Source organism: Trachypithecus francoisi, unplaced genomic scaffold (genome assembly GCF_009764315.1).
Source record: "Trachypithecus francoisi isolate TF-2019V2 unplaced genomic scaffold, Tfra_2.0 Lachesis_group2, whole genome shotgun sequence".
Lineage (NCBI taxonomy): Eukaryota > Metazoa > Chordata > Mammalia > Primates > Cercopithecidae > Trachypithecus > Trachypithecus francoisi.
The window spans coordinates 39595698-39619610 of record NW_022681465.1 but is presented as its reverse complement, the minus strand read 5'-3'; the positions used below and the strand labels follow the sequence as shown (position 1 = coordinate 39619610).

At 38.4% G+C, this 23913-nt stretch overlaps 1 long non-coding RNA gene across 1 annotated transcript in view; it reads left to right on the top strand.

The window, feature by feature from the left end:
- Window positions 1-23624, top strand: part of LOC117064887 — a 155729-nt gene extending 132105 nt beyond the window's left edge. The window contains exon 4 of the long non-coding RNA XR_004429725.1: window positions 22522-23624. This is a non-coding gene — a long non-coding RNA (uncharacterized LOC117064887). The remainder of the gene's footprint in view (window positions 1-22521) is intronic.
- The last annotated feature ends 289 nt before the right edge of the window (window positions 23625-23913 follow it).

The following is a 23913-nucleotide window of genomic DNA, read 5'->3' as shown; positions in this document are numbered from 1 at the left end:
TTTATTATTGTTCAAGTAAATCAGTTTGGCAGAGTGTTGGCAATAGGGTCAGTGTTTCTCTCATTACTGAGACATTTGTCTTAAATGGAGCACCATATAAGCCTGGAATAAACATTTGGTTTATATACCTAATAGGGCAAAGTAAACTCTCACAAAAAGAAGATAATATCCTCATCAACACAATATGTATATCAGTAACTTAATCTGCTATTGTCTGATTTTTATCCTATGAACCTCTTTGCCAGAACTTCTGGCATGCAGAAGAAATAAATTTCTGCCAAGACTAGAGGTGCAAGTAGATTTAGAATCCATTTTAACTTTTTTTTTTAATCAAGGACTAGTCCTATCCTGATTTGTAGACCATGGTAGTGACCTCCAGGCCCATCACTGTTATATTTCATATTATAAATTGGAAGAGCCAATTATCACCCTTAAGTTTGTCTTAATAGCATTTGACTCATGTGATTAATTCATATAGAAAACCAGATACTCCAGAAACTAAAGAGGATGTGTTTCCATTATAAGTTATCAAGTGAGTGCCATGCCTTTCATGATGCTCACAAATGCCCAGTGATACAGCTAAGCATTCATTAAGGTTTCTTGGAGAGTAAAAGAAGCTACTATGAGCAGGAAGTAAGAATATGCTCAAAAGAGATCTATAGATCACCATATCTCTTTAGTCTTAGGAAACAAATGTTTAAAACATTTTGTTATTATGAAATAAAATATATACCCCTGAGCTTACTAAACAATTTACTCAATATTTATCACAAAGTGGACACAGTGTAACCTTTGGGGCCAAGAAAAAGAACATTTCTAGACCCACAGAATAACAGAATAATATTCCTAGATTTTCAAGAGATGTTAAAGAATGGATAAGGAAATAACATAGGTTTAATATTTTCCAGTTATCATGTAGACTTACCTGTTTGCTGTGGGTAACAGTAAATGCACACTAACTCAAAGGTGTAACGAATTAGTCTGTAATTAAACTAGAAGATTTTTGGTAGCAGAACACATTATATGGGCAAACCTACCTATAGCAGTGTTTTCCAACATAGAAAATGACAACATTTCTGTGGCACACTGAGGTAAACTGAAGGAAATTTGAAGACATCTGTATGGAGCTGGGTGAAGAAATTCATAACATTTTCTTTATATGCTATAATTATATAACAAAATAAAATATAACATTTTGGGCAATACATTAATTGCATATTAATAACATTAAATTGAGAAATCTGAATATGCTTTCACCAATATGTTTTTATTTGAAGTTTTATGCTCAAAAGGCTATATATCATTTCTAACTAAAACATTTTAATTACAAATGATCTTTTTATATTCTTAATAGCTGCTGTCAATGAAACTTTTTTGTAAGATTCTATTTTAAATAATGTAACAGTCTTTCTTTTTATTTTCTTGACAAATTTATCATTAGAGCTTTACATGAGAATGCATATAGATTCAGAATCCACCTAAATTTTGCAGGTCAAGTATGACAAAATAATATTGAAATTATAAGTTGGAAAATACACACACTTTTTAGAGAAGTTACCATCTACCAACTTTACCACAAATTGAGAAAAGTACCTAGTATACACAAAAAACTGATACTGGGGTTGTCACTTAAAGATATACCTGCCAGAAGTCCCTGAATTACTTTCTCATGATATCTCCTCCCATGACCAAATTTTGGTGGGCGTGCCATGCTAAGTAAGTACTTAGAGTATGAACTCCTCCACCAGATCCACAGACACTTTTCACATGATGGAAATAGACATGCTTGCAGCAGGTTGCTGAAGTAAATATAGCATCAAGGTGGTGGACATGGCTTGGTTGAATTCCAAGAGTTAGGCAACAAGCTACTCACCTGGCCTTCCCAAGTGATGAGAAGACCAAATATCTTGAGGGACATCTTTAACTGTACTGGTTGGGATGCTATGACCTATAGAAATGGAAGTAAAAAGTAACAAACAAAGTCTATACACTGCCAAGGCTTTGAGGTAGATGAATAATTATGAAGGACTTTTGCTCAATGAACTAGATAAACACAAAATCTTGAATTTAATATTGAATTGAATTATTAAAATTGAAGCAGTGAGTGCCATAAATTCCACTTGCTAGAAATAATTTATCTTTTCTAATGAAAATGGATAATTAAGTGTGGCCATATACAAGTATTTAGGTTCTTTCTTTAACAGGTTCTTTTAAAATATGCATTTACTGAGTTTCAGAGCATCCCTGCTTCTGCTTGCAGGCAATGCTCTTGCCTCATTTATGCTCTCAAACATTGTCGTTTTCATATTAAAATCTCAGCACATAACTCCTTTCTCTGCTCCTCACGTATGTCTTTCTATGAGAATCATAGACTTTAGTGTTGAAAAGTGACCTTGAATATTATACAGCTCCTTGCTTCTCAAAGTCTTGTCCACACACCAGCATTATAGGCATCACTTGGAAGCTTGTTGGAAATGCAGACCCTCAGCCCCCACCCCAGAACTACTGAATCAGAATCTGCATTGCTAATGAGTCCATAGTTATTCTTACTCAATTAAAGTTTGAGAAGCAGTGATCTAGTTAATACGCCTGGTATGCATGACACTCCTCTGTGATTTTTTTTTTTTTTTTGAGACGGAGTCTCGCTCTGTCGCCCAGGCTGGAGTGCAGTGGCGGGATCTCAGCTCACTGCAAGCTCCGCCTCCCGGGTTTATGCCATTTTCCTGCCTCAGCCTCCCTAGTAGCTGGGACTACAGGCGCCCACCACCTCGCCCGGCTAGTTTTTTGTATTTTTTTTAGTAGAGACGGGGTTTCACCGAGTTAGCCAGGATGGTCTCCATCTCCGGACCTCGTGATCCGCCCGTCTCGGCCTCCCAAAGTGCTGGGATTACAGGCTTGAGCCACCGCGCCCGGCCTGTGATATTTTTTATCAAGTTGTTAGGCAATTCCTGGTCTCCCAAAGCAACCCATTCTTTGGTTTGGATTGGCGCAAATGGTTACAAAGTCCTTCCTTATAATGATACTATAAAACCTTTCCTCATTACTACCTCCAGTCAAACATGCTAATTTTGCCCTCTAGTACCACACTGACAAGTCTCAATCTCTTTTATACATGATAGCGATTCATACTTTGAAGGCAGATTGTTATATCTTGCCTAATGTTTTCCTGCTCTAGGTTAAACATCCCCAACCTTTTTAAGACTTTGGGTTCTGCTTGCTCTTGTCCAGATAGGATCTTATAACAGAATTTTTTTAAATGGGGCACCCAGAATGGAATACAGTATAGTTGGCCAACTAAAAAAAAGATAATTTATATTTCCAACTTTTTATTTTGAAATAACTTTATATTTACAAAAAATTAAGAAAAAACAGCACACAAAGCTTGTGTATACCATCCATGTGCCTTTCCCAGGGGTTTACATCTTGTGCAACCATAGTACTATTAGTTAAACCAAAACATTAACATTGATACAATATCTTTAGCTCATTTATAGACCTTTATATTTTTCCAATTGTTCTATTAATACATCTTTTTTTAAGGTCCAGTGTTCAATTAAGACTCCCTATTGCATTTGGTTATTATGTCTCCTCCAAACTGGGATATTTTATCTTTGTCTCTCACAACCTTAAAACTTTTGAAGAGTACTGTTCAGTTATTTTATATTATGGTCCTTAATTTTGGTTTGCCTGGTGTTTTCTAACGATTAGGCTGGGATCAAACGTTTGTAGGAATAAGTGATGTTATGTCATTTTCATTGGCTTGTGTCAGGAGGTACATGGTGTCCATATGTCTAATTACTAGTGATGTTATCTCTGATCACTTGGTTAAGGTGGTATCACATCAACCAGATTTCTCCACTATAAAGTTACTATTTGAAAAATAGTGTTTTGGTGCAAAAATGATTGACAAACTCATGCTGCAGACAGCCATAATGTAGTAATATTCTCCAAATTTATATTTTTGGAGAAAATGAAAATAATTTTACTTTCATAGACATTTATATTTGTGATATTCATGACTTCTCATTCCACATGTCAGGAGATTTTTCTGTGAGATTAAGTGAAATAATCTGTTTGAGATACTTAGCAGAAGGGTGAGGACAGAGAAATCGCTTAGTTTGCTACTAGTATTAATGCTATTAACCTGTCACTTTCCACTTAATATACTGATATACTTCCATGTCAATAACTGTTCACTGGCCTAATTTATAGTAGTTGCATAGTTTTCCATTAAATGTGTTAAGCATACTTTAACTTATCAAGTAACGGGGGACACTTATGATGTGTCTACTTGTTTGGCTACTATACTTCCAGGTAAATTTGGTTGATTAAATATGTGTGCCTTATTTTACTTCACACTAAAACCCCTCAAAAGCTACAGAGAAGGGATTTTGTTAAGCACATAAACTCATGAAATGGAGAGAACAGGAGTGGAAGCAATCACAAAAAATTATGAAAGCAAAAAAGCAAATAATGTAGCAGACCCAAGAAAATAAAATGTCAATCCAGCAGTAAGGAAAACCAAGAACTAACCCTTTCTATGCTTCAGAATTCCCCATGACTTAGGAATTTGCAGGCACCAAATAGCTTGACATTAGGATGAAAATAGGTTGGAAAATAAAAAAAAGATTGCTTTAGAGTCTGTTTTACAAGCAATCTTCCCCAGCTTCCCTCATCACTCTTTATTGCTGAAAACCATCCCTTTGTCACCCAGCAAAGAGACTGAGGGTGTTTTCCCCAGAGACATCAGCCACAGTTGAAAGTGGAGGCTTCATACCCCCGAACCAACTGTAAGAGACTGGTCACCTTGGGGTTGCTTTCTAGCAGGTGCTACTGAGGGATTAATAATAATGGACTGACCCTAACTTCCCCTTGGTTTCTCACCTCCCTCCAGTGAACACAGGGATTAATCTGTTTGTTGTTTAAAATAATATAATCTTGAAGCTGTTTTAAACAAGTGGAGGAAAGCAGACCTTCAACAATTGTCTTTAATTATGGTTAGAAGAGGGACCAATCTGGATTTCAGTTATGACGGGCAAAAAATTTGTACAATCAGTAAAACTGAAGGAGAAAACAAAGGTACTAAAGCAGAGCTGGCCCACGGCACATTACTTTAAAAGTTCTAAGTAAGCTTCTGATATTGAAACTCAGGAAATGCCTGACAAAAATCTGGTTTTCTGGCTTATCTTTAAAAACTAGAAAATGTTAGTCTGGAAACTGTGACCCCTACAATTCTCAGACACTGAGACAAAGTATGAATTTCTGCAATTATGTTTACCCCACCTTTTTTTTCTTCCAATGGAGTTCAGAAATCCTTAACTCTCTAAGGGGAAAATAGCAGAGACAATTGAGGGTTTGTAGCTTTTCTCTTATGCCTACCTTATTCCATTCAGTTACGGTATCTGCATGCCTCCTGTGAGCATCCGTGTCTCTAGCTCTTTCCTTAGGCCCTGCTGTAGACTTGTCCCTCTACTGTTCAGACCTGGCCACACCGCAGCTGTAGCTGTTTACCCATGGCAAGGAAGAGAAGCTAAGACCAGCAAGCCCGGTGGGTGCCCCATCTCAAGCAAACATGTATTGGCCAGGTCTGAGTTGTTACATGCCAAGGCGAGGAGCAGGTAGCAATAGTTTATTCTAAGCCCATGGACTTGAGAAAGTGATGGACTTGTGAGTGGGGAGGTGGGTAGGATAAATGGCAGCAGGGTGAGGGGGATCAGTTTAAGGCTACTCAAGTTCTTCTGACTCTCCAGTCAGAATTACTCAGTAATTCAGGGTAGGGTCATACATGCACAAAGGGGAAATGTCAGGGTTTAGAGTTAAGAAAGCTAGGAAAGAAATAGGTATGGGAAAGTATTTCATGAGTGCAATGGTTGATGATCCAGCATCTACTTTCCTAGTGCTCTACCGCTGGAAAAAGCAGAGGCAATGGCTTTAATTCTATTTGCAAGGCTAGTTAAGAGTCGATGGAAGAACTGGCACTATTTGATAAACTGTGCCCAAACTCTAACACTATTTCAAAAAGCATTAAACACAAATATAAGAGCAGACTCAAAACAGACCACCTGGATTTGATTCTCAGCTCTGCCACTTATTAACTGGGAACATCCAGACACGTTTTGAACATATCTTTGCTTTGGTTTCCTCATTTACAGAATGAGGGTATAATAGTAATTTACCTGTTGAGGTTATTATGCATAACATACTTACAACATTGTCTGGTGCAAGTAAATCATAGTTATTATTATTGAGAAAATAGCACCCTAGTTACATAATAGTTTTTTACACAAGTTTGTCAAATTCTGGAGTGGGGAGGCATCTTGGACAGACACATGATTTCAAAGGGTAAAACTGACTAGCTTTGGCACTCAATTCTCATCTCTTTCTCCCTTTTTTCTTGCTCACTAATTTTTAGTGTGTTACCCTTCCTCTTTTTTTTCTTTCTCTCATAATTCTATACATTCCCAATTGGCTTTTCCCATAAGCCCATTGAGAGAGCCAGAGCAGGTTTTATTAACTCCGATTCACTAAAATGCAGACAAGTGAAGCAGTTTACCATGTCTCACAGAGTGAACTTCACACGTCTGACTTGAGGACCTGATCCTTCCTCTTGGAGCACTTTGCATCTGATTTCTTGGTGGAGTATCAGTAACGATGAGGTTAAGGGCTCTGGGAAGACTAGAAAGTTGCCCTCTCTAAACACATTTATTGAAAGTGGCACCTTAGGAAAAAAGGGACTATGTAAACTTATTAAGTATGCTGGAAATGTATAAAATATGAAAGCAGACATTAGTATGTTTGACATTCAACGTAGTAGAGGTCAGATCACAAGGCACGCCAAGAAAACAGTCAAAAGCGGCACTTTTTAATAATGTGCTTGCCCCTCCACCTTGCCCGTCTCCTGATATTAGAAACAATTTGGCCGGGCGCGGTGGCTCAAGCCTGTAATCCCAGCACTTTGGGAGGCCGAGACGGGCGGATCACGAGGTCAGGAGATCGAGACCATCCTGGCTAATACGGTGAAACCCCGTCTCTACTAAAAATACAAAAACTAGCCGGGCGAGGTGGCGGGCGCCTGTAGTCCCAGCTACTCGGGAGGCTGAGGCAGGAGAATGGCGGAAACCCGGGAGGCGGAGCTTGCAGTGAGCTGAGATCTGGCCACTGCACTCCAGTCCGGGCGACAGAGCGAGACTCCGCCTCAAAAAAAAAAAAAAAAAAAAAAAAAATTTTTCTGTGATTATGCCTATTGGTGATTGATTAGTAACACAATGACTTCATTTCATTTCCCAACTTCCTGTGGGAAGGTTTGGATCCAGCCTACAAGAGCCATGATTGTAGGAGTATAATGACAACTGATGTTTATATAGTACTTTACAGTTCTCACAAAGATTTCCATGTATTGCCTTCTCACTACACCATTATTACCATTCTCACTTCACAGACAAGTAAACTGAGTCACAGGGAAGCAAAGCTACCAGAGTTTTCGTAGATAATCTGGTCACCTCGGGGTTGCTTTCTAGCAGATGCCACTGAGGGATAAGGCTACCAGAGTTTGCATAGATAATCTCACAGAGCTAACTCAGGTCTGCAGTGCTTCTGCCTTCCACTTATGTGGAGTAGTTTGATGTTTAATATTTTAAGCACGTAAGTATTTGAGTACTGTCTACCCCTTACCAGCACTGTTGCCTGGAATAGCTCCTGAATCTTCAGCTTCTTCATGAAACAGAGGAAATAATACTGCTTACTATTTATAAGATTTGAATGGACTAAATTATGTAAAGCACTGAGAACATGGCTTAGCCCATAGTAAGTACTCAATAAAATCTAGCTGTCATTATGATTGGTCTGTCCTCTGCCATTTTCTTTGCTTTGCATTGAAGAGAACTGTCCATGATTTTAGATTACACTCAGAAGCCCTATGTTTCTAAGTTTATGTTATTCTAAAATATTATTACCATTTGTTGCTTTGGTAAGAGTAGGAACTTGGAAACTAAGTGAGTTAAATGGACAGTATCCCTGGCATTAATGCCCAACGTATTGTAGGACAATCATTTTCAAATGGTTTACTATGCATAATGCTTACGTGGAATAAGTATCAGGGTAGTGTAAAATGCAGCTTCCTAAGCATTGCTCCTCCCATTCTGATTCTGGAATGGCGTGAGGCCCAGGAATCTATAAACTTCTACAGATACCCTTGGAGGTCATAAGGAGCACTGTGAAAAGCCTTAACTGGCATTGGCCCTTATCCTACCACTGCTGCTGCTGTTGCTGCTGCTTCACTTTCTTCTCCTCCTTTTCTTCCTCCTGATCTACCTCCTGTTTCTTTTCCTCCGTTTCCTCTTCCTTCTTTATTATTGTCATCACCATCATTCTCTTCATTCTCTTTGTCTTCCCCTCCAATTTCTTCTCATTCTTTTTTCTTCTCCTTCTTTTTGTAACCATTTCAAATAGACTACTTGAGGTTATTTTCCACTATTAAGGTAGTTCTATTATTATCTCTTCAGAGAAAATGCTGCTGAACCTGGGGGAAAAAAACAGAGTAATGACTCAAAGAAAATATGTTTATACATAACTTCCCAGGAGCCAATTAGGAAGATAATCGTTAGGTTCAGTGATCATTTGCTCACACATCATCGTAAGGCTCTGGCCCTCTCACCAAGAGTAAAATAGCCCATTCTTGTTTCCAGAGCTTATTAATGCTGGATTCAAATATAATGCCCTGAAAGTAAATTTTAAAGTCTTTCTTATCAAGATGTATAACTAGATACAGGATCATTATTCTTATAATCCAATAAAAATTATGTATGTCAATCTTTTGCTTCAAGCCAGCCAGGCACTCCAAGAACAATGTTAACAGTTTCTACATCCTGTCCTAACACCTAACCTATTGCATCTAAATTCTGGGAACCTAGTCAAGAAAGCCAAGTGCCAGTTATGAAGCTAGTTAAACTAACCAATTGTGATCACCAATTTGGATACCATATCTGTATAGCTTCAAAGAAAGTAGATATTTTGTAATCACCAACTTTAAAAAGTAAGAATGGGCATTGAAGTAACTTTATCAGTGGTTATCAATTATTGTTGCACTTAGTGTCTTGAAAACAGCACTGATGCCCTGGCCCTAAGTCCACAGATTGTTATTTAATTGGTGTGGCATGGGTCACGCCAGGTGATTCTATTGGGCAGATATACATGAATCAAATTTATTTAACAATTGTCTGCTCTCTATATCCTTCTGCAATTTGTGGACAGAGATTAAGCCCAGAAGTAAAATGAAGCAGAGAATTTTAAGATTACTTCAGTCTCAACTACATGCATATTTTAGGGAAAGTGAAATATTAGTCTAGCATTTCTTCTTAACTATCTCAGTTCTCTATTTCATGTTGCTAGGGTATACTTGATCTTGTCAAAGTATTTCCTGCATCTAATAACATGTAGATCCTCAAGGGCATTCCAAATGAATCACAGCAATATAAGAAACAAAGGTAAAAGCAAATTAAGTTTGGTCAACAATTTCTTTTGGTTGAATCAGGGTTGTCATAAAAGCAGCCACAGTGCTTGAGAGTCCACCCCACCTTGTCCCTTATGGAGCTTGTAAAGGCTAACTAGACCGATTCACATAAAGGGGCATTCTTTGCACTAGTCTGTGAATCTAGGTTATGCCTTCACTTCTCATCGAAAATAGGTGCATTGAGATCATGACTCGCTAATAAGCCTCATGTAACAGATTTTTCACTGTATTGGTGATGGAAGTAAGACTCATTTAATTTAGTATTTGAGAACTTGCCACCTGCCTTGATGTTCTGGCACTTAAAGTAGTTTTACTATTTTCTATGTTTTGGCGTTTAAAGAACTTTACAAACTGAATTATTCTCTCTTTTTATCTCAAGCTGTACAATCTGCTAGTTTCTATAATTTTAAATATCCTCTTGCCTTCAAATATTACCACCAAATCATTGTCTATAACAGATAAAAATTATCCTTTCTCTTATTTACATTTTTTATGCCAAAATTTCTGAAATTTTTCTCTCAATTGGAATTATTTTCTCCATCATATTGTTCATTTCTAAAATATCATTTTTATTTTAAAAATGTTCCTTTCAATTTCTTCCCGTTCTTCTCTCATAGTTACAATATCTTCTCATGTCTGAGAATATTAATGCTAGGGGGTTTTATTTGTTTGCTTGTTTTGTTTTTTATTATTTTTTGCTTTTTTTTTTTTTTTTTTTTTTGCAAAAATAAGGAGACCACTATGATGTTTTTTCCTGTATGGTTCAGTCCCTTTTCTCATGGTAAGGACATTCCTCAAATTTCCAGCTATCCATGTTGGTAGATCGCATTTGAGAGCGAGAAAAGAAAAGCTGTAATCATTTAAATGGGAACTGGCAACTGTGAGTTTTGCTGCAGGATGGCCTGGCCAGGTAGAGTTGAGAAAACCTCAATGCCAGTCTTTACGTCTTTCCTCTTGGGTTAGTTGGATTTCAGAGAGAAGACTCCCTGACCTGCATCTTCAGCAAAAAGGACCAGCCACCAAAAGAAAAGGACAAGAACCCTGAGGACCGCATTCACTGTGCCTCACTTAGTTCCATGTTTCAGTGTGAAGCCTCCACACTTAACTGTGCCTGGTCTTTGGGGAAAACACCTTCAGTCTCTTTGCTGGGTGACAAAGGGATGGTTTTCTGGCAATAAAAAGTGATGAGAGAAGCTGGGGAAGATTGCTTCTGAAATAGACCTTTAAGCAATCTTTTTTATTTTCCCATCTATTTTCATCCCAATTTCAAGCTATTTGGTGAGCCTGCCAATTCCTAAGTCAGGGGAAATTCTGAGGCATAGAAAGGGTTAGTTCTTAGCTTTTCCTGCTGCTGGATTAACATTTCATTTTCTTGGGTCTGCTAAATTATTTCCTTTTTTGCTTTCATAATTTTTGTGATTGCTTCCACTCCTGTTCTCCCCATTTCATAAGTTTATGTCCTTAACAAAATCCCTTCTCTGTAGTTTTTGAGGGATTTTAGTGGGGCATGAAAGGAGACACATACATTTAATCAACCAACTTTACCTGAAAGTATAGTAGCCAAACAAATAGATATACTCTAAGCGACTCCCAGTATTTGGTAAGTTAAAGTATATTTAACCCATTTAATGGAAAATTATGCAACCATTATAAATTATGCCAGTGAATAGTTAATGACATGGAAATATATTGATACATTAAGTGGAAAGTGATAGGTTAATAGCATTAATAATAGTAGCAAACTAAGCAACGTCTCTGTCCTCACCCTTCTGCTAAGTACCTTAAATGGATTATTTCACTTAATCTCACAGAAAAATTCTATAAAGAAGCTACTGTTATTGTCCATTTTATAGACAGGGAAACCGGGGTTTAGAGATTAAGCAATTTGCCCAAGGTCACAGTGTTTTTGGCCCAGATTTTAGAAGACTATCACTGGACTCTAAATAAAAGAAATAGAACTTAGAAGCAGCAATGAATTCTGTTCATAAGCTGTATCAAGCGTCAAACGGGTAAGAGAACAACATTAACAAGGATGCATTTGACCAAGAACGGGCTCTGTTGTTCTCCTACTTCTTCGCAGGGATGAGATGGTGGTCAGCAGCTTGTGCAAGTGAGATATCTGACAGGTTTTAGAGGCCCACAAGAGTGGTCAGGCTTACCTTCTTTCCTGTCTTTCAGGCTGTTTCATTGCCCAAAGATAATTTATTGCACCATGTAAGGTAATAATTCTCCTAGTCAGTAATTCTGACATCCAGGTCTTTGTCTGGGTTCTGGGTCTGGAGATTCTTATTGTGGTACACTGATGTGATTTAACTTTATTGTGAACCTGAATTTTGGGAATTTTCCATTTATATGCATTTAGTGGTTCTCTACAGACAGGTCTGCCACAGTTTGTTTCGTACATAATAAGCAAAGTTTGAAGAATATCATTCAATTCATGTAAAATAAAAGGAAACATATTTCTGCAACCCATATAAAATTATTTTTGAAATTTCAAAAAATGTGCCTCCAGCTGTCCTTAGGATGTGTGTTAGAGGACACTGTTATTGGTTTCACTGTTCTTGAGGTCTGTCCTTTACAGCCTAATGTCCATGACGAAAACATTTACCAATGCCCACGAAGGAAGAAACTCTTCCTTTTCTTTCTAAAGAAATACCTTGGCCATTGGTCCCCAAACTGAGCATGTATACAGACTTACAATGGTAAATTCAAAACATGCAGAGTGAGGTTGGTTGAAGATTAAAAAATAAAGGCAATGTGGTGAAATCCCATCTCTACACAAAATGTGAAATTTAGCTGGGCATGGTGGTGTGCACCTGTGGTCCCAGCTACTACACAGGCTGAAGGAGGATGTCATTAAGGCCAGGAGTTCAAGACAGTAGTGAGCTATGAAAGAAACAAAAAGAAAGGCTTTACGTAGCGACTTTGCCTTCTTGCTATGCAGAAAAGAACTGGATTCATTGCCCAGACACATAATGGGTCGCTTTTGAATGTACTCTAGACCTCCATGGGCTGTCATCTGAAATGGTTCCTGTTTTTCTAACTTTACCTGTCTTTTCTTCTTTATGCAGTTTCCTCATATATTTTTTAAAATCTCATCTTTTCTCTCAATGTTCTACTCTTCTATTTCGGGAGCACACCACTCTGGAATTCTTAAGTTCCCAGTCAAGTCTTGTCCTGTAAATTTCCTCAGTCTTGTGCATTTTTGGCAGATCACTGGCATTCTCTTTTCTGCCTTTTTTGAGGCTGGGTTCTGAACAAAAAGAAGCCCAATGTCCATCCTATGGTATGTGTGAATCTAGGTAAGGCCGGGGGTAGTGGGGGTGAAGTGTTCTACTTAGAACTGCAAAATAATCTTTTTCTTTTGAGGCAGGGTCTTACTCTGGCTCTCAGGCTGGACTGCAGTGGTGGATATGGGCTCACTGCAGCCTCAACCTCCAGGGCTCAAGCAATCCTCACACTTTAGCCTGCTGAGTAGCTGGAACCACAGGCATGTGCCACCACTCCTGGCTAATTTTGTTTACTTTTTGTAGAGACAAGGTCTCACTATGTTACCCAGGCTGGTCTCAAACTCCTCAGCTCAAGCTCAGACTTCCAAATGATACAGTGACTCTCTTTAAAGTGCTGTGATTACAGGCATGAGCCACCATGCACAGCTGCAAAATAATTTCTAGTGTACAAAAAAAAAAATCGGAGAACTCCATAGATTACCTTTCTGAGAAAATCCCTCATTTGGGCTACATAAGAATACTGTATTCTTATTGTTAATATAACTTGACTTTACTGTAGCGCAAGAACTATTTGTTCATAACCCTGTATTACATTGCAAACTGCTCTACCATTAACATGGCTTTAAAGGATATCACGGCCAATTGTGTCTCTGTAATTTTAGGCCTTTTTTCTGTGTTTGCAGAAAGGAGGGACTGGTCAGCCCCATCACTCGTATGTTTGTGGCAGGATGATATTTTGAGGTATTAACCAGGGTTCCCCAAGCTCCTTTCCTATTCAGTCAGCAGCAGGAATTGCTTCAGAGAGGATGCAGGGTTTTAAGCCAAGAACACGAAAAGAAAATAAGCAGTCAGTGCTCAGCTTTTGAATCTCTAAAAATAAAATTTAAACCTCACTGTGGAGATGGAAATCTATAAAGTCAAGGTCATTGATATTCAAGATCCAGTTTCTTTTGAGCAGCAAGAAGCCAAGCCCAAAGGACGTCAGGCGTAAGGTTTGTGCCATAAACAATAGAATGGAAAGAGAATAGATGAAGAGTCAGGCTGCCGTATCCTAGAGACTAGATAAAGGTTGCCTGGGCTAGAAAAAAAAGAGTTACCTTGAAGAAAAAGCATCTGTGGAATATGAGCATGCCACTTCAGTTTCTGTCCTCATCAGACCAACATCTTGAGAAGAAAGAGGGTGATTGAGCTTCCTGTCATTTGGGGGATTTGAGAGGAAAGGTAGGATCCTAAGTACTCAACAAACAGAAAATCACAAGCATTGGCCAATTAGAAGAGGTGCCCCATTAATCCAAATGATTATTCTGGTGCATGTTGGTTAAATTACAGACCTGGAGAGGGCATGAATGCCTGGCTCCCATCGGAGAATTCAGTATGGCAGCACTCTTGGATAGGTGCTGCACAGCATGGTGGCAAAGAAGGAATTAAACAAAATGAGCCCAGGCGTGAGAAGCCATGAGACACAGCTTTGAGTTTCTCTCAGACTTGCAAGTGATATAGTGACAGCTGAAAGCGTGCAGGCCCTTGGGGCCTTGGATGTGGCTGAGAGAGCACCAGTGGACTTGAGGAAGCTTGAATTCATGTTAGGACCTCAGGCAGTAGCAGAAGTCGTGGGCATAAGAACTGACTTCCAGAGGCTAGGAAGTTAAATAGCAGCTGATGCCAGCAGAAGGCACAGAATAGCCACTGACTACATATACCAGCACACACACGTGTGCACACACACCCAGACACTCATCCACACGCTCACACACCCATCCACACACTCACACACATCCACACACGTGCCTGCATGAGCCCTCTGTGGAATTTAAATGTTACTCATGGGCAGAAAATAGACAAGGGCAGAACCTTAAAATTGCCTGAGTTTAAAATGAAAATGACTGAGGAGTAATTTGACTGGGTTTACTTGGGAACATGTGGTCAAAGGTTCTGATTTTAGAAGGAAACATGAGTTACAATAAAAATTACATTTATTTATAGAAAAGTAAAGTATATGTTACCCCTTGGATGCCTACTCAAGCATATAGGAGTTATGTGTGTGTAAAATATATCACATGTATTTTTAATATATGTGATATCAGCTGAGGTGCCCTGCCAGTGACATTCTAATTAAATTGGCTCTAATGCTGTCCACTGTGTGTTGAAACCCCATGCCCACTCTGATCTTTCTGGAAAACATAAAACAAGAAGTAAAAACCTGCCCTGCTAGAATAACTCTGTCCTACATCCGTGATTTTCAAACATTTTAAGTGCTGGAGACATCATTCTGGATGGAACTCTCATATGTTAAAAAAAAAAAAAAAAGATAAAGCCAGGACCATTCTGGCTGCGCAGAGATGAGGGACAAGAACCAGCTCAGGGCATCTGTCTTGAATACTTTTATGCACTGAAATGCCCTTACAAAGAAAATCATTTTGAAAGTTACTGCCATACTCATTGCTATCCTAGGTGAATTCCAGAAAGTGTATTAATGTATGTGGAGGCTATAAATCTTAAAGTCTTAGGTTTGACTCCAAATGGAAAAGGAAATCTATGCATAAAATGTTTCTAATTATGTCCCTTGGGGTTTTGAGGCTAAGTGTTTGCAATGCTGGATTTAAAGGATAAGTGAAAGCAAGTGACCAAATGTTTTGCTCTGGCATATGAAGACCATCCTGTCAGCTATCCAAAAACCAACTTGCTGTATTTCATTCATTCATTCACTCAACAAATGTATATTGTGCTTTTATCAAGTACTAGGCACTGTGCTAGCTGCAATGGAAACAGTTTCCCTGCCCCTATTGACTGTTATAGCTTTGCATGAATTATTTGAACTATAATGTTTCTGCTGCTTGCTGCCTTTTCAGAACAGAACAAACTGAATGTTTGAATGTATTTCCGCTAGTGTGCAAACTCTTGAAGCTCTTGGTGGGTTTAGTCACTTTCAGGAAGATCAATACAGAAACTCTGAATATCTAGAGCATGGCCAGGCTTACCATATTCACATAAGGGAGGAGTCTGGTCTAATACACTGGACCATAAATATCGTATCACTGATCAAAAAATGTAGTCAAGCAGAGCTCTTCAAAGGCATTTCTATTTGCTGCCTAACTGGATCATATGCCATTTTAAAAATGCAACCATTCCCCAGACTTAAACTCCCTGGATAAATTGTGAAGAAAAATAGTATCTTTAAAAATACTTAGTGTTTTATTTATTTACTTTATACACCTAGTTAGATCAATTACTTCTGCTAGGCTTATTATGAAAAACAACAATCCTCTGCCCCATTTCCAGCTTCTCCAAGACAATCTTCCCACTTTCATAGCTTTCAGTACTTTGCCTCCATATCTCTAAATAATGCCATTCTCTTTTTTCTTGATAACTTTTAGTTTTAGGCATTATGTAGTCTAAAAGCGTCTCTCTCCTTAACCATCAGTGCAATCTTGCCATACACAGTAACTTCTGCCACTTCATAGTTATATCACAACTCTGTATAGACACATATTCAGTGTTCACATCAGGGGTCCCCAACCCCAAGGCCATGGAACAGTAAAGGTCCGTGACCTGTTAGGAACCGGGCTGCACAGCAGCAGGTGAGCCGCCAGTAAGCAAGCATGACCGCCTGAGCTCTGCCTCCTACTGTACATGCCAGGAATCTGGGTTTCATGTTCCTATGAGAATCTAATGTCTGATGATCTGAGGTGGAACAATTTCATCCTGAAACCAACCCCCAACCCTGCACATCATCCATGGAAAAACTGTCTTCCATGAAATCAGTCCCTGGTGCCAAAAAGATTGGGAACCGCTGCTTTACATGATTAGGTACATAAAGCCTATTCACTCTTGAGGTATATAATCTACTATGATTGCTTTTTCTTCTAAAATACTTTGCCATGTGTATTTTTGCTTAGTTTTCTATGTATTTCTCACCAATTTATCCCTAAATTCTCACCCATTTGTCCAATCTTCTCTCACTATGTTCAAATGCATTAGGTAATCCATCAATGCCATCTTCCTGGGAACATTTTCCAGAGCCTGCTGGCCTGGACTCTCTGGACCGGACTCTCTTTATGTCTGGTGCACCTTGGTGGGAGAACCCTTCATCATCATCGTGGAATCTCTTACCACTCTCTTAAGATGGAGTCAATATTCTGGACCCCATATCTCCTGCCATCTTGGTATTTTCACTTGTTTTTATGGAGTACTGTTTTTAGCAGATTCCTGAGAAACAGTGTATGTCTGAAAATGCCTGAAATATACCCCCTTTTTGATTTCTCAAAGAACTAAAAGTAGAATTACCCTTTGATTCAGTAATCTGCTACAGGGTATCTCCTCAAAGGAAAATAAATCATTTTTAACAAATGCACTTGTTTGTTCATCACAGAGCTATTTACAACAGCAAAGTCACGGATTCCACCTAAGTGCCCATCAAGAGATGGCGACTGAATTTTAAAAATGTGATATCTATCTATATATATATCTGTATCTGGAGATAGATAGATAGATCATGGAACATTCCTCAGCCAAAAAAATAAAATTATGTCTTTTGCAGCAACATAGATAGAACTGGACATCACTATTCTTAGTGAAATGGTTCAGAAGCAGAAAGCTCAAAATCTCATGTTCTCACAAGTGGGAACTAAACGATGAGTACAGACAGACATACAGAATGAAATGACAGACATCGGGGACTCCAAAAGGTGGGAGAGTGAGAAGGAGGTGAAGGTTGAAGTACTACCTATTGGGTACAATGTACATTATTCAGGTGATGGATATTCTAAAAGCCCAGTCTTTGCTACTAGGCAATATATCTATGTAATACAAATGCACTTGTCCCCCTAAACCCATATAAAACCTCATAGTAATTAAGGGCTTGGCTAGATATACAATTCCACATGAGAAATATAATTTTCCCTGAATAATTGCAAACATTGCTCCAATGTCTTACTGCTGATAATTTTTTTGTTGAGAAGTTCAAAACTATCTACTGTGTTTTCTTTCTGAAGGTTTTTTAATAATTAAAAAATGCTCCCCTAGCGTTCTGAAATTTCACAATGATGAGCCTCAGCACAGGTCTATTTTCATCCTCTGCTGGACATTTAGGGTCTCTTTCAATCTGGAAGCTCATTTTTATCTCTGAGTGCCAGGTAGCTAATCTTAGCAGTCACTCAATAAATGATGATTGAATCAGACTAAACCGAGTAAGAGTTCATATAAAGAAAATTCCCTCCTCCTGGGATGCCCTGCTTCTACAGCATCTTCATAAAGTGACATTCTGCCCATCCACCAAGATCTGACCTATGCCCTCTTCGATTCTTCCAGTCTTTCCTTGCAGCGCTTAATTGCACCTACCATTTGCTCTTGTGGTATCTGTTTAATCACTTATGTGAATTCTATGTAATCTTAGACTGTACGCTCCTGGAGGGCAGATACCTAGTCTTATACATCTTTCTGTACTATGTACAACCTCCATACCACCTCCAAGAATCTAACTCAGCACTTAGCACTATGCAGTTCTTAATAAATGTCTGTTGAATGAATTAATAAATAAATAAGGAATACATAAAAGACATTAGAAAATTATTGCCTTTCAGAAAAAATCCTGTCACACAAACCTGACAAAAACAAGAAATGAGGAAAGGATTCACTATTTAATAAATGGTGTTGGGAAAACTGGCTAGCCAAATGCAGAAAACTGAAACTGGATCCCGTCCTTACATCTTATAAAAAAATTAACTCAAAATGGATTAAAGACTTAAACTTAAGACCTAAAATCATAAAAACCCTAGAAGAAATCCTAGACAATATCATTCAGGACATAGGCATGGTCAAAGACTTCATGACCAAAACACCAAAAGCAATGGCAACAAAAGCCAAAATTGACAAATGGGATCTAATTCAACTAAAGAGCTTCTGCACAGGAAAAGAAACTACCATCAGAGTGAACAGGTAACATACAGAATGGGAGAAAAGTATTGCAATCTATCCATTTGACAAAGGGCTAATATCCAGAATCTACAAAGAATTTAAACAAATTTACAAGAAAAAAGCAACAACCCCATCAAAAAGTGGGCAAAGGATGTAAATAGACACTTCTCAAAAGAAGACATTTATGCGGCCAACAAACATATGAAAAAAGACTCATCATCACTGGTCATTAGAGAAATGCAAATCAAATCCACAACGAGATACCATCTCACGCCAGTTAGAATGACGATCATTAAAAAGTCAGGAAACAACAGATGCTGGAGAGGATGTGGAGAAATAGGAACACTTTTACACTGTTGGTGGGAGTATAAATTAGTTCAACCATTGTGGGAGACAGTGTGGTGATTCCTCAAGGATCTAGAACCGGAAATACCATTTGACACAGCAATCGCATTACTGAGTATAAACCCAAAAGATTATAAATCATTCTACCATAATGACATTATGCACATGGATGTTTATTGCAGCACTGTTCACAATAGCAGAGACTTGGAACCAACCCACATGTCCATCAATGATAGATAAGATAAAGAAAATGTGGCACATATACACCATGAAATACTATGCAGCCATTAAAGAGGATAAGTTCATGTCCTTTTCACGGACATGGATGAAGCTGGAAACCATCATTCTCAGCAAACTAACACAGGAACAGAAAAGCAAACACCGCATGTTCTCACTCATAAGTGGGAGTTAAACGATGAGAACACATGGACACAAGGAGGGGAATAACACACACCAGGGCCTGTGGGGGGTGGGAGGCTAGGGTAGGGATAGCATTAGGAGAAATACCTAATGTAGATGACATGTTGATGGGTGAAGCAAAGCACCATGGCAAGTGTATACCTAGGTAACAAACTTGCACGTTCTGCACATGTATCCAACAGCTTAAAGTATAATAAAAAAAAAGAAGAAAGAAAAGAAAAAATCCTGTCACAGAGATTCCGAGTAACTAAGGAATGACTTCAGTTAATGAACAAACATGATCCCTACATGATTAAAAAGAAAATCCCTACATGATTAAAAAGAAAAAAAAATCTGTTTATTTCAATTAAGGAAGAATGCTTATACAAAAATGGACCTGCAAGGTGTGATGAAAAGTAAATCCTCGAGTCATGTTTCTGAGTCTCAAAACACAGCAGAAACAGCTACTCAAAAATGCCAATTGAATACTTGTTTTTCTGTTAATTTTCACCACTGTGTGTATAATGCAGTGAATTTTGAACTCTGTTGGCATTGACTTAGGCAGAGTTATTAATGTTATTTAAGGAAAGTATATAAGCAATAAGATTTACAACTGGTCCATAAAATTATTTTCCAGATTAACTTTATTTCACCTGTGTGTAGTAAAATTTAATATAATGCTTCTAGAGAAGACTGTAAGTATTGCAAACTGAATCTTAAGGCAATAAAATTTCTTTACAAAATCGAGAGTGGACTAATATAAAAAAGAAATGTGCAGTCTTGAGTATATCACAATAATGTGTCAATGTAGCTACAGGCAGTGTGTCAGGCATCGTTATCAAGCACTGATAGAAGAAATCCAGTGTAGTTTTCCTATTGACCTATCAATCGACCATGACTGCTGCACTACTCTCAGTGGCAATGTTTAGCTCAGTCCATGTGTCATAACTGTTTCCAAAGCATGCATGGAATATGATTCATTGACTTTTTCAGGTAGCTAGACTCAATAAAAAATGTTGACATATTCATCTAGTCAGAATGAATGCTTTGGCATCAAGTAAAAATCTTAAATCTAAAAGTAATTCTCCAGTACACAAAACATCCTTAAGACAAAGATAGACAAAGTGGTGTATTTGTCACTCCATATTAAAGCTCTAGTCACATTGGAAGAAAAAAAAAAAGAGAAGAATTTAGAATATGATCTACATGCATCAAGACCAAAACAAACAACAACAATAGAAACTGGCCTTGGTTAGTTCCATTGTACAGGATTTTTGACCTGCAAGACCTGCATAATTTCGTCAGGATTTATTTCTAACTTATATCCGTAGATAAGAATTTTTTGTTTTGCCTAATTCTCCAAATATATCTTTTTCTTTTTCAACTGTTTTATAAGACGAGATCTTAGAGCTATTGTAGCCTGTCTATGTGTTGTTCTTAAAACTAGCTCCAAATTAATGAACCTTACTATGTGGCAGCCATATAATCTATGTTACCTCATTAATTCTGATAACATTCCTTTGAAAGGTGTCATCAGACCCATACTACAGATAAGAAAACTGAAGCCAAAGAGATAAAATAACCAGTCCAAGGTCTGAAATTAATGAGTTCCTAAGCCTATGGTCCAAAGTCAATTCCCCTTTAAAATGCTCATTGCTACTTTTATGTTATTATAACACAAAAGAGGTGCTGGTATTGACTGGCAATAGTCCCAGCCCTATGATTTTATTTTCCAGCTGTTCAGTCATCTCGTGGCGCCCTAATATTTGCAATAAAAATAAACACTTTTGTGGCTGTCTGCTAGAGGCAGGGGTGCAGTCTTGGCCATACATATCAAGGCAATTGCTGAGTGTCTGTCCTGTGCTGAGTCTAGCGGGAGCTACACAACACTGGAAGACCCAGTTACCTTCCTTGGTAAATTAAGCTGAACGGAGATTATTTCTTTTAAAAATTCCTGTATTTCTCAAGCATTTCACCAGTGGCAATTGGAATGATTTTAGGTGGCTCATTGATTTCTGAATTAAGTAATATTGAATCTCAAAGAGAGATGTATTCTCTTTTCCATCCTTCCAACAACCATCAAGGATAATGACTCAGTTTGGTGCTAATATGCTTTTAAAACTACTGCTAATCTCTTTTGCCAATAAAATGAAAGCAGTCATTCGGCTCAGAGCCTTTGGCAAGCAACAGAGAATTTATTTTATTGGTGTTTCTATTTATGACAATTGATGCTAATTTTCTATTTGTGATAGTGTTAAAATTTTCCTTTCTAAATGAATTTAGGATAAAAGTGAGTCAATTAAAATAAAGGTATTTTAAAAATAATAACGCAGGCATATGCAGTATGGACAAGGATATGGCAAGAAAGTTCACTTTGTAAGATGAAAGACTGCAACACAACCCAAAGGGAGTAGACAGGGTCTTAGGAAGCCTAGCCTGCAGCCCCTCTTGGGACTAGGCTCATCCTAGCTCAATTGTAGAGAAAAGCTGTCTCCAGCTTCTGTGAAGAATGAAAAGTAAAAAATTCTTTTCAATAGAAGAGAAATTGTGCACTAAAAATTATTCATGTAAGCTTGTTCTCAGTAACTAGATGCTATCCTAAATAAGCAGAGTGACCAACAGATGACTTTCATTCCAGGCAAACTCTAAATGCCTTCTGGAAATGAGAGTTGTTTATACAAGATACAGATAATAAACCTTGGCAACATGGTTCCAGTAATTAAAAAGAGTTTCATTTGAAGAGCTCAAACCAGAATAAGCAGGAAATCAATTTGCTACTTAGTTGCAACAGCTAAGGAGGGTCTCACCTCTTGTTTAGCCTTTCTCCTTTAATGAGCATATCTACAACCTTTCTCCTCTCATGAGTGTGTCAACAATGCCAAGCTCTGTCCATTCAGGACCTCAGTCCTGCCGTTCCCTCAGCTCCCAACCCTCTCCTTCCTGGCTTTTCACCTAGCTTAGTGGTCGCCTCCTCACAGAGGCCTCCGTTGAACAACTTAATTCCATCTTCCCTCTATATTTTTCCTCTTTTGCTGCATACTGTTTTTCTTCATAGCTTTTACCATAGCTTGGAATTATTCATGCGTTGATTTTTCTTTTTTTCTGTCTCTTCTTTCATACTTTAAGGTCTCTGATGGCACACACTGAATCTATTTAGAGATGGTCATATCTCCAGCACCTGGCCCAGAAGGCCTTCAACATGTGTTGCTGAAACAAAGAGGGGATGAGGCACGGAGCTCCTGAAGTTGGAGGAAGCAGAGGCCACGTGGGGAGGAAAATGACAGCAAATACGAAGCACTCACTCCAGAGATACAGGGGACAACAAAAAAATCCCTCTGGGTCCAAAATAGAAAACGAAAGTGAGGAAGAGGGCTGCGAATAACATGACAGAATAAACTTCCCCTCATTCTCGATATTTGTAAGACAATAGGGAATAGTGGGGATATCTAATGACCTGAAGAAAGGATGACCCAAGCCCCCTAAAGACAGTGGATGGAACTTAGCTCCGTCTAGTATTTGTGAGGAAGAAAGAAGAGGCCAATAGGACTAGACCTTGATTTCTTCAAGAAAAGCTAGAAATCTAAATGGTTTTGTGAATTCTGCTTATTTTTAATGCTAGAAACTAAATCAAAGTGTTTAAAACTTTGTAGCGGCCAATATTTAATGAGCTAAACATACGTATCTGGGCTGCCACTTTGTGACCCATGCTGTCATGAAAACCTCTATTGCCTTTGCAGATTTTCCTAGTGGCAAAATCTCTTACAAGTATACAGTTACAGTAATATATAACTACTTCTCAGCACCCACTCCCACCATTTGGAAATCTAGACAGTTTAACATTCAACTTTTCCAAGAACACAAGAAAATCAAAACTATTGTTCTGAATTCCCTTACAAATCCATGTTGGTTCAATAATCTCCCTTTAATATGCCCAACTTATTTCATTCATTAATTTACTTAAACAATTGAGTGCCTACCCTGTACCAGGAACTGGCACAAAATTGTAAGTGATGTGGACATGTTCTTGGCTTCCTTGGGCTTCTGTCTCATGAGGGATCTAGAGAGGTAGATAGAGAGTCTCACTGTGTCCCCACCCAAATCTCATCTTGAATTGTAGTTCCCATAATCCCCACTTGTGGGAGGGAGCAGGTAGAGATACTTGAATCATGGGGGCAGTTTCCCCATCCTGTTCTCATGATAGTGAGTTCTCATGAGATCTGATGGTTTTATAAGGGGCTTTTGCCCCTTTTGCTTTGCATTTCTCTTTCCTACCATTGTGTGAAGAAGTATGTGTTTGCTTCCCCTTCTGCCATGATTGTAAGTTTCCTGAGGCCTTCCCAACCCTGTGGAACTGTGAGTCAATTAAATCTCTTTCCTTTATAAATTACCGAGTCTCGGGTATGTCTTTATTAGCAGCGTGAGAACAGACTAATGCAGGTAGACAGCAGTTATATTGCTACCACCCAGACGTTATTAGCATCCTCCCTGATTTCTCCTTCTCCATCATTCCTCACACCA